Here is a 10904-nt window from a genome sequence, read left to right as displayed (position 1 = left end):
AGAAGCAAACCACTATCTCCAGGTCTTCTGCAGAGGCTGAATATAGATCCATGGCATATGCAGTTTGTGAATTAACTTGGTTAAAGTCATTGCTCACTGCTTTTCATCAGCTTCATTCTAAACCTTCCTTATTATTTTGTGACAACCAAGTTGTACTTCATATTGCAGCTAATCCCGTTTATCATGAGAGAACAAAATATATTGAATTAGATTGTCACCTCATTAGAGAGAAAATTCAAGCTGGTCTGCTCAGAACACTACACGTCTCATCTTCTCATCAACTTGCAGATTTATTAACCAAGCCTCTCGGTTCTAATGTTTTTTATTCCTTGTTATACAAGATGAATGTTCACAACATCTATCATTCATCTTGAGGGGGACTATTGTAAATACTATCAAGTTGATTTTACCTTTTAGTCCTTACTAAATATTTTAGTCACATTGTTTAGTTAATTCTGTTTTAGTCTTTTACTATCAGTTAGTTAGACTCAATTGTATATAAATAGAAGGGTAAGTCGATGTATTTCCTTAAGCATAATAATATCAGATTTGATTTCTTTTGTCAACTTCAATCTTCTTGATCTTCTTGATTGAAGTTGTATCATACTGAAAAGTAATATATAATGCATTGACTTTGTCATATTCATTTGATCACATTCATTGATATTGATTCCAGTAAGACTCCCGACTTTAGACCCTTGGGTGCTAGAGTACATGCCCAATTAATAAACATCATGAATGACTTTTCATTGGAATATCTTAATATTTCTAGCCCCTAGTGCACGACAATCTTAAGTCAAGCTAAGCATTGGTATTGTATAGTCTGTTTGAAAATACAACTGCAATCAAATATTCTCAGACTATTTCTCATGACCCTTACCATCTTTTGGAACACAACTTGAGCACTAGTGTCTGGTTCTGCAATTGGGTCAATGTGACATGTGGTTCCAAACATCATTGATAACATCCTTGAACCTCTCTTATGTGGGTTTTGTAGGTACTATTCCTTCGCATAACAGTATTTAGGATTCAATACCAAATGAGTTGTCTAATCTTTATCGGTTAGAAATCTTTGACATCCAATATTAGATGTTTTGTCACAAATACTATTTGGTAACAAATAATTACTTTTTGCCTCCAAAATCATGTTGTCATAAAATTCTCGTCGCAAATAATTATATTCGACCATTTTATTTGTCACAAGTTACAATCTGTGAAAATTAAAGACTTTTTCCCACAAAATTAAGCTCATTAGAAAAAGTTTGTAGATAACAATTTTTTACAATAACATATGCATTCATTAGTGACGGACTTGGTTGGTGACAAAAAATTTACAGTTCCCGCGAATACTATTTGGTAGCAAATAATTACGTTTTGTCTAAATTCATGTCGTCAAAAAATTCTCACTATAAATAATTATATTGTTCCAAATTTTATTTGTCACGAGTTTTAATCTATGAAGATTAAAGACTTTTTCTCACAAAATTAAACTCATCAGAAAAAGTTTGCTGATAATATTTTTTTGCGTGATACAAATTTTGTTGCAAAAGGTCAATTTTTAAATTTTCATTCTTATGTTTCTGACCATTAAGAAACTGTCGAAAATTCTTATTTGCTACCAAATAATTACTTTTTGTATCGAATTATTTTGCGGCAAAACAATTGTTGTCGCAAAAAGTAAATTTTTACTTCTTTAATGCTAACATATTGCGGGCTGCAAATAATTTAGTAAAAACTTATTGATTTTAATTATTTGCGGTGACTATTTTATTATTTGCGGCGATATTGAAACACTCCAAATTATGTCAGTTTTGCCTCTCAAAAGTACATTTTTAAGATTTTGAAATCAGAGTTTTTCAACACAATATCTACTACACAATATCTTTTATATTTTTTAAAATTTTTAAATTTTTTAATATTTTTTTTAAATATTTTTTGAGTTTACTCTTTTTAAATTATTTTATTTATTATTTATATAATAAATATTTGATAAAACAATAATAATAAAAATTAAAAAAAATATGTAACGTGGAGTTTAGAGTTCGAGGAAGTTGGGAAGATTTATTCGTTAAACCTACCCAGCCATTCCATTTCTTCATCCCATTTGAATTCCTGCGTCTTTCTCTCGGTGTCGTCCACCTTCAAAGCCCGTCGTCCAGCCATCGCCCCTCCTCTGCTCTGGTTCTTGTGTCTTCATCGCACATCTTCAACTCAGCACCCCCCGTTTCCGTCGCCCATCCTCTGCCCAGCACCCCGCGTCGCCATCGCCACTCCCTCTGTGCCCAACGTAAGTTGATTTTCTTCTCATATGCCTAACGTAAAAGCTGCTTAAAAAAAATCACAGCAGCTCTAACCAGCTTTAAGATTTACTGATAAACCTTTAATATTTATCAATATCACATCGCAACACCAGTCACCTGCAGAACCCATAGCATTTGGGTGTTTTGGGATTATAAATATTGATAGAAATGTTTGGGTTTTTTTGCAGATAGCATCATTTTTTCCATGGCCTGAAAACTGATAAGGTTTAAGGTCGGAGAAAAAATAATTTTTGGGCCAAATTTCTATTTGTCCGGGGTTTTTATGATGGAAGGGCAGCTTGTGGGCACCGAGATTCCTGGCTTCCATACATTGCAAGGTACGGGCATAAATATATCTTATCTAGTAATTTTTAGAATGCATTTGATCAGTGTTTCTCCTATTTCTTAGCAGTAAAATCACTTTGAAAAGTATTTTTTAGTGAGTTCTAAGACCTAATTTCGTGCTTATAATTAAAGGTAGGAGAGCGCTTCCATGTATTTTCCCAGTGTTTTTTGAGCAGCGGGGTAAGTTGCTTAGAACTTTGGCTTTTATAAGCCAAGAAAGTAATTCTTCAGCAGTTTGTGCTTGGTTGATTTTTCGTTTGGAAATTCATCCCTTTTCCTAGTGTTTTTTTTTTTTTTTTTTTTTAAAGAGTGCCTTCTACATGTGTAATTTTAAGTTTTTTTTGTTTGACTTCGTTTGCCTTGATAAAAAAACTTCTTCGAATATCTAAAAGGCCATTATTTTATTTATGGAAAGAAATTATACATAATTCATATAATTTGACAATTTAGAAATGATTGTTGTTCACCTAGCTCTACTAGAATTGGAGTAAACATTTAAAAAAAATTCTAATGGAAATTATTTTTATTTTGAAAAAATAGCTAAGACTGCATTTATGTTAATGAATGTTTAACCTTGTACAATTTGAAAAAGTTCTACATTTATGTTAAACATTATAGTTGGGGTGCGAGTTCTTTATTTATTGATGGTTTAATTCTCATGCTTTTCTTTATTGTTCATTTTTGCATGAACAGATTTAAGAAGCCAGAGCAAGGTGGCTTTGCCCAAGTGAAATTCATGCAATACTTTGCAATTACAAGTATTTCACAATCAATGTCAAGCCACTGACCTTGCCCCAAAGTAATTTCCTATTTCTCTGGCTTTCCTCCAAGAAAGGTATGCCCCTATTTCTCTGGCTTTCCTCCAAGAAAGGTATGCCCCTATTTCTATTTTCAGTCTCTCCCATAAATCACACTAATGATTTATATCTTGTTCATTTTCTTTTTTTTTTTACCCTCGAATATGAGAGAGAGTAGTGTTGGATTTGAAGATATACGATGCCTTAGAAGCTGTAACACTTTTTCTGTTTCTTTTTAATACTAGTTGTTTAATACTAGTTACTGGGTGGGAGCAGCCTATAGAAAGCAATCTTTCTTCCATGTTTGCTATAATGGCTGGGTACCTACTATATATTGTACTTTGCTGGATAAATTTTGATGGCACCACTTGCTTTTTGTGTCATGAATTTGTAAATCATTATATAGGTTTGGTTAGATTGTAGTCTTGTCCAGGAAATTGCAACTGCATGTTAATTGTGTTAGTAGTAGTTGCTAGTAATGCTCCTTTAGGATTTAATTGATCTTGTTGTGAGCTCAATGGAGTCTTTCCCGCCACAAAGTCTTTAATAAACTTGAAGTCGGTGAGTTTGATCCCTTCCACCAATTTAGCCTCTTTTGTTTTGGCAGACATTTCTCTTTTATATTCTTTTTCTTGTTTCCTCTCTTTTTCTAATCTTTAATTTCATTCCCTAATTTTGGAATAATATTATAGTTTTGGGTAATTTATTTGATCGCAAATTTTATGCTTTATACACTACAACAGAAAGGGTCTTTTGGGACGAAAATTTTCGTCCCAAAAGACCCCAATTTCGTCCCGAAAAAATTTTTGGGACGAAAAAAATTCATCCCAAAGTCGTTCCAATATCACTGTGCCAAAAGGCATTTTGGGACGAAAATCACCATTTCGTCCCAAAAAATTTCTTTTGGGACGAAATTGAAGGAAACCGTTCGAACGAAAAAAATTTTTCGTCACGGTTTAAATTCGTCCCAGAAAATAGTTCCAACGGAAAAAATTTTAAGTTCGAACAGTAGTAACATGTTTGAACGATTTCAAAATATGTTCGAACACACATGAATTTGTTCGAACGTTATGAATTGTCTTTGTGTTCGAACGTTAAATGGTCAGGTCGAACGCTATATGGGTTCGAACGGTATAGGATATGTTCGAACACGACTGAAATTATTTACGTTCGAACGTTGTGTGATCGTTCGAACACTACGAACATGAATTTCGTTCGAACATTATGTCTACGTTCGAACGCTATTGTCGTTACATAGAGTTTGAACGTTTTACGTTCGTTCGAACGATATCTCTTTAATTTAAATCAATAATAGAAAACCAAATAGACATTCATACTATTTGCCACAATATATTAGAAACTGTTTAACACTCACAAAAGTGTTAAAATAAGCGCAAAGTAAATAAATAACAGTCGAGACAGGTATTGTTCGTACAAAAATAGATAATCCCAAAATCCATCAGTTGTTTGGAGGCCTGTACTGTTGCATAAGCTGCTGCATTTGGAGTTGCATCTCTCTTCTGAACTCTTCTTGTTGTTCTTCATGTTGTTTGAGGCGCATCTCCATATCTGCTTGTTTTGCCAATTGAGCCTCTAACTCATGCTGTCTTGCAGTCAATTCTTCGATTCTGGAATTCGCATTCTCTAGCGCTATAGAAGTCATAGATGCATTCCCAAAAGAAGAGGAAGAGGGACCAGGCTTTACACAACGACCCAAACCCCTCAAATATCTTGAACGTTGACCCAGGACTTGTGTAAAAATCTCAATATCACTTGTTGAGGAATTTTGATCTGACGCAGATTCAGCACGTAGGGCAACCATTTTATCCTAGCCATATATAAGATAAATAATTAATATCGTCATAAATATTCTAATATATTTAATTCAAACAGGTTATAAAACTTACATAATTTTCACGGGCATCAGGATGAGTCCACTCTCCATTACGATCAGTGTGCGATGCAGCATATAATTTTGTCAGATCATAATTAGTATCTGAATCTTGCTACAATAAATGTGTTAAAGATATAAAATCATTATGATGAGTCCAAATAATTAACTATATCCAATAAAAAAAATAGCAATACCAATTTCTGAGAAAGACGATGGAAAGATCTTGAGCCTACATGATGATTAATCTTCAATTTTGATCTATTTGTTTTGTTTATAGAACTTCGCTCCTGCAAAGAAATTGAAAATATTATGAAGCGAAATGACAGATATGACAAGTAAAATAATTAAATTTCATTATACCTGATATGATGGATCCTCAAACATGTCACAAAGTTTTTCCCACTCAGAAGGTCGGACATCCTGGAAAGGATGTTGGCGTGCATCTTCCTTCTTCTCAAACTTATTATAATGCTCATGACACCTCGCCTTATATTTGCGGAATGCATTACCCATAAGCTCTTCCACAGTCTTACGCTCCTCTCTCCGACCAAAATTTAATTCGAAATCATCCTTAAAAAAATAGTCACAAACACATTATCATTTATAATATTCTAAATTTAAGTAAAGTATAGGAATTTATTCTACTAAATCAATATTTTAAACATTACCAAACAACGCTTCTTGATAAGCTCTTTAACATCTCGGGGGACTTTCTTCCATGAAGTCGTTGCCAAAGGTGTGTAAGTTCGTGTAAGAGCACCCACATGTGATGCAAGCCAAGCTGCTGGTTGTCCTTCGCCCCCAGTATGTTCGTCAGGAATGTTAACCTTGATCTTACCCACCTTCCGATATTTTTCCAACGTCATCCCTCTAGTGGTGCCTCGACCTTGACGAGATTGTACTGTAGATTCTATAAAATATAATATTGTAATCAATTACATTTATATTTCTATTACAGGACCTTAATTAATAACTTTTATGAGTATTAGATTTTTACCTTGTTCTGTAGAATCAATCTCTAATGGTGAGTCTGAAGGAGAGCTAGGAACAGGTGGAGATGGGTTGCGAACTTCCTTCCTCTTTGGCGGCATAATTTCAAACTACTGATACATTCAATAAGTAAAATATTTGTCATCAAGTGTAATGTTAACACTTAATTGGTCAATCAGAATCTGTATCAGTTTCATTTGACAATTCGCTCTCATCATCTGTAGATACTTCAGATGATTCAACATTTTCCTCAACTGTCGCATCAACAATTTCAGCCTCAATATCTTCTCTATTTAATGGAATCATCTCATACTGAGTAACGCATATGTAATTTCATTACCCGTTCTTCAAACCATCTCGGGAACTCCTCTTCATGTTTCTGGTTTATATCATTTACTCCTAGTTCCTTGAGCACGTTAATATGATCACTGAAATTAATGATTACCACACATATTTTATATTTTGTATTTTTTTTAAAAGTCATGAGGCAATTTAAATTAAGAAAAAGTTATAACTTACTTCAAGTAGTTCTCTATCTCAGGGCAATTGTTCAGCACGTACCACTGAACTTTCTCGAACTCTCTTCCACACAAGTCATAACCACGCACTACACCAATTGGACGAACTTGTTGGGAAAACACAGAATATATAGTCCGTTGTCTTGCTCGGTCAACGTCAAAGTTTCTTTCCGGCCGATCAAACCGAGTGTCAACTCCGTGGAAATATTTGGAACATAAGGTATGCCACTCATCGTCAATATATGCTTCTGCAATTGATCCTTCTGGACGGGCCTTGTTACCCACTGTACGTTTCAACTTTCCAAGATATCGTTCAATGGGATACATCCATCTATATTGAACTGGTCCTGCAAGTCGAGCCTCACGTGGCAAATGAACGGCTAGGTGAACCATGACATCGAAGAATGACGGTGGATAAATACTTTCTAGCTTACACAATATTATGACAATTTCTCGTTCCATTCGATCCAAAGCTTCTACATTCAACGTCCTAGCACATAAGTCTTTAAAAAATGCACCCAACTCAGTCAAAGCCACGCGCACATCTCTGGTCAAGTACCCACGGATACCAATAGGCAAGATACGCTGTAAGAAAACATGACAATCATGACTTTTTAATCCAGTTATTTTCCAATCATTTGTTCTCACACACCTTGTTAGATTCGAGGCATAACCGTCCGGTAATTTGATCTTCATTAGCCACTCACAAAATGTAACCCTTTCATTCCTTGACAATGTATACCACCCAATCGGCATGTAGACAGACGAACCATTTTCTTGCAACTGCATTTCCCGTCTTATTCCCAACCGCTTCAAATCCTTCCTTGAGTTTATTGTATCCTTTGTTTTTCCTTCAATTGACATCAATGTTCCCAATACGGATTCGCAAATATTTTTTTCAATATGCATAACATCAAGGCTATGTCGCAATTTTAACTTCGACCAGTACGGGAGTTCGAAAAATATACTCTTCTTTGTCCAATTCAACTCATTCGTAGCTCGTTTTCTCTTTCGTTGTTTTTTACCAAATTCATTACAACCAACATCTATAAATTGTGCAAGTACATCTTCGCCAGACAAATATGGTGGAGGTTGGCCCCATTCAACAGTTCCATCAAACATTCTAGAATTTCCACGCCATCTATGGTCACCAGGTAAAAATCGACGATGACCCATGAAACATAATTTCCTCCCGTACGTAAGCCATTCAGATTTGGTATATTTGTTACAAGTTGGACATGCCATTTTCCCCTTAGTACTCCAACCTGACAAATTCCCATAAGCTGGAAAATCATTTATTGTCCACAACACCGCAGCATGCATCTTGAACGACTTGCCTGTTGACGAATCAAATGTGACAACCCCATTCTCCCACAAATCTTTCAATTCTGCAATCAATGGCTGTAAGTGTATGTCTATATCATTTCCCGGTGACCTCGGACCTGGGATGAGCAAACTCATCATGAAATATGGATCTTTCATACACTTCCAAGGTGGTAAATTATACGGCATAAGTACAACTGGCCAAGTACTATGACTAGTACTCATGTTCCCAAAATGATTAAATCCATCTGTTGCCAACCCAAGTCTTACGTTACGCGGTTCTTCAGCAAACCATGGGTGTTCCTGATCAAATTCCTTCCACATCTGGGAGTCAGCAGGATGTGACAAAATATTCTCATTCCTTACTCTATCTGATGAGTGCCATGTCATATCTACAGCCGTTGCGCGTGACATAAATAATCGTTGTAATCTAGGTATCAATGGAAAGTGGCGGACGACCTTTTGCGGAACATTTGCCTTGTCCGATGTCCATCTTGACTCGTGGCATATAGGACACTCGTTCAACTGCTCATTCTCTCGCCAAAATAATATGCAGTCATTCGTACATGCATGTATTACGTTGTAATCAAATCCGAGTCCTCGTTTCAACTTTTTTGCTTCATAGAAGTTACGAGGTAAAGTATTGTCTGTCGGCAGTGCCTCTTTAAACAGCTCAAGTAACATATTGACTGCCTTAATAGATAATCGACACATTGATTTTATGTGAAGCAATCTTACGGTAAACGACAACTTACTATGTCTTCTGCATCCTGGATATAGCTCACGCTGTGAATCATTCCACAAGCGTGCAAAAGTGTTATGGCCCCCATCATTTGAGCTTAATGTGTCCGTGTCACCTTCATCCATAAACATTCCCGCACCGATGTCACCTAACATTTCCTCCATATCCTCATCGTAATCATCTCCAACAATCTCTGGTTGTACATCTTCATCGATCTCTTCTTCTTCATGTGGAGCCTCAAATGAAGTTGGATATGGTTCGCCGTGTAAGACCCAATCAGTATAACCCTTATCAATACCTTTGACAAACAGATGTTCTCTCACCAAGTCTATCTTATGAGAACGCAAATTCCTGCATTCTCTGCATGGGCATCTGATACGCCCATCACTATCACATGTACCCAATGCAAACTCCAAGAATTTCTTAACACCTTCAGCATATACATTGTAATTCTGACCCAATCGATCGGTAACTCTCATCCAACTCTTATCCATGCCAACTATATTCATTACAAACAATATTGTAATGCATCAGCAAACAACCATATATCATGTACCAATTAATGAGTATGCCACCTTTCACGGGATAGTTGGTCCTATTCCGTTCGGGATTGTAAGATCATAGTCGCGAACCTATGATCTATTATCTGTCACGTCCAACAAAATTTCGGCAGCATCTCCCCATAGTTCTCCAAATATGCTCGTTTCGTTGTGTGCACTGACGATTAACACGTCGTTGCACCATCACCGAAACTGCATATCCAGAGAACAATGGATGAATCAACCAAAATCATAATGTTGGACGACAACAGATATAGTTCTATAGTTTGCGAGAATGATCTTACAATCCCAAACTGTCCACTCTGGACAATTCAAGAGTTATCAATCAAGCATTCATCCGAATTGATAACTCTCGAACGGGTCTAAGGTTTATTTTGATGAACAAACAATATAAAATATGCTAATATATGTCAAACAATAACAACATATTATTTACACAACAATACAACAAAAACATAATTAGTAGGTATTATTTCAATATTTATTCCAGATTTTAATTTAAATATTAGTTTTACATATTTATAATTAAGTATTTTAATTTAAAGATTTAGTAGTATTTTAATTTGAATATTAATTTTATTAATTTATCTTGAAGTATTTAAGTATTATTATATCTTAACTATTTATATTTTAATTTAAAGATTTAGTAGTATTTTAATTTGAATATTAATTTTATTAATTTATCTTGAAGTATTTAAGTATTATTAAATCTACCAAAATTTATATTTTAATTTAAAATTTTAGTAGTATTTTAATTTGAATAATAATTTTATTTATTTAGAATTAACAATATTAAATGGTAGTAGTACATATAATTTACACAACTATCCCAAACTATTTGTATTATGTATACGTTATTGATGAAATGTCATTACCCGTTCGAACGATGATGCCCTATGTTCGAACAAAATGAATACGTTCGAACGGTAATCCTAATCCGTTTGAACGTATTCGTTCCAGATTCCAGTCGTCTTCAACAACGCCGAAAACTCCATTAATTACAAACTCTAACAAACACAAACACCAATTTCAAAGCATACAACTTTCTAACATTGCAAAATATTAAGTTCAAATCATACATTTCTATTTTAAAAGAAATACCTGACAAATTGAAGATGAAAAGGAAATAATCCGAGAATAATCCGAAAATAATCACAAACTATCCTACAAGTATTAATCCGAGAATAATAGAGTGAGATGAACAATTTTTTTGAGCTTAAGGGCTAGTTTGAGAAAGAATACCTCTGATATACGAAGGGTAATCTTCAGGCGACCACACGGAGCGACAGCGCAGGAGGAGAGAAACAAAATTGTGAGGTTCTGTCGTGTTTTTGAAGAACATTTCATGTTCGAACGGTTATTTACTAACCGTTCGAATGTGAAAATATTAAGCGGGAGAAAATTCCCTCCTAATTTTCACGTTCGAACGTATAAA

The 10904-nt window shown here is 34.8% G+C and overlaps 1 long non-coding RNA gene across 1 annotated transcript; it reads left to right on the top strand.

Annotated features, from left to right (window-relative positions):
- Positions 1-2557: 2557 nt before the first annotated feature.
- Positions 2558-3565, top strand: LOC118348296. The gene is made up of 3 exons (XR_004801376.1): positions 2558-2638; positions 3339-3480; positions 3517-3565. It is a non-coding gene; the product is annotated as an uncharacterized LOC118348296 (long non-coding RNA).
- Positions 3566-10904: the final 7339 nt, after the last annotated feature.

The sequence above is a fragment of the Juglans regia genome, chromosome 4 (assembly GCF_001411555.2).
Source record: "Juglans regia cultivar Chandler chromosome 4, Walnut 2.0, whole genome shotgun sequence".
NCBI lineage: Eukaryota > Viridiplantae > Streptophyta > Magnoliopsida > Fagales > Juglandaceae > Juglans > Juglans regia.
Note: the sequence above shows the minus strand (reverse complement) of the source record. Positions and strands in the feature narration are given on the sequence as shown.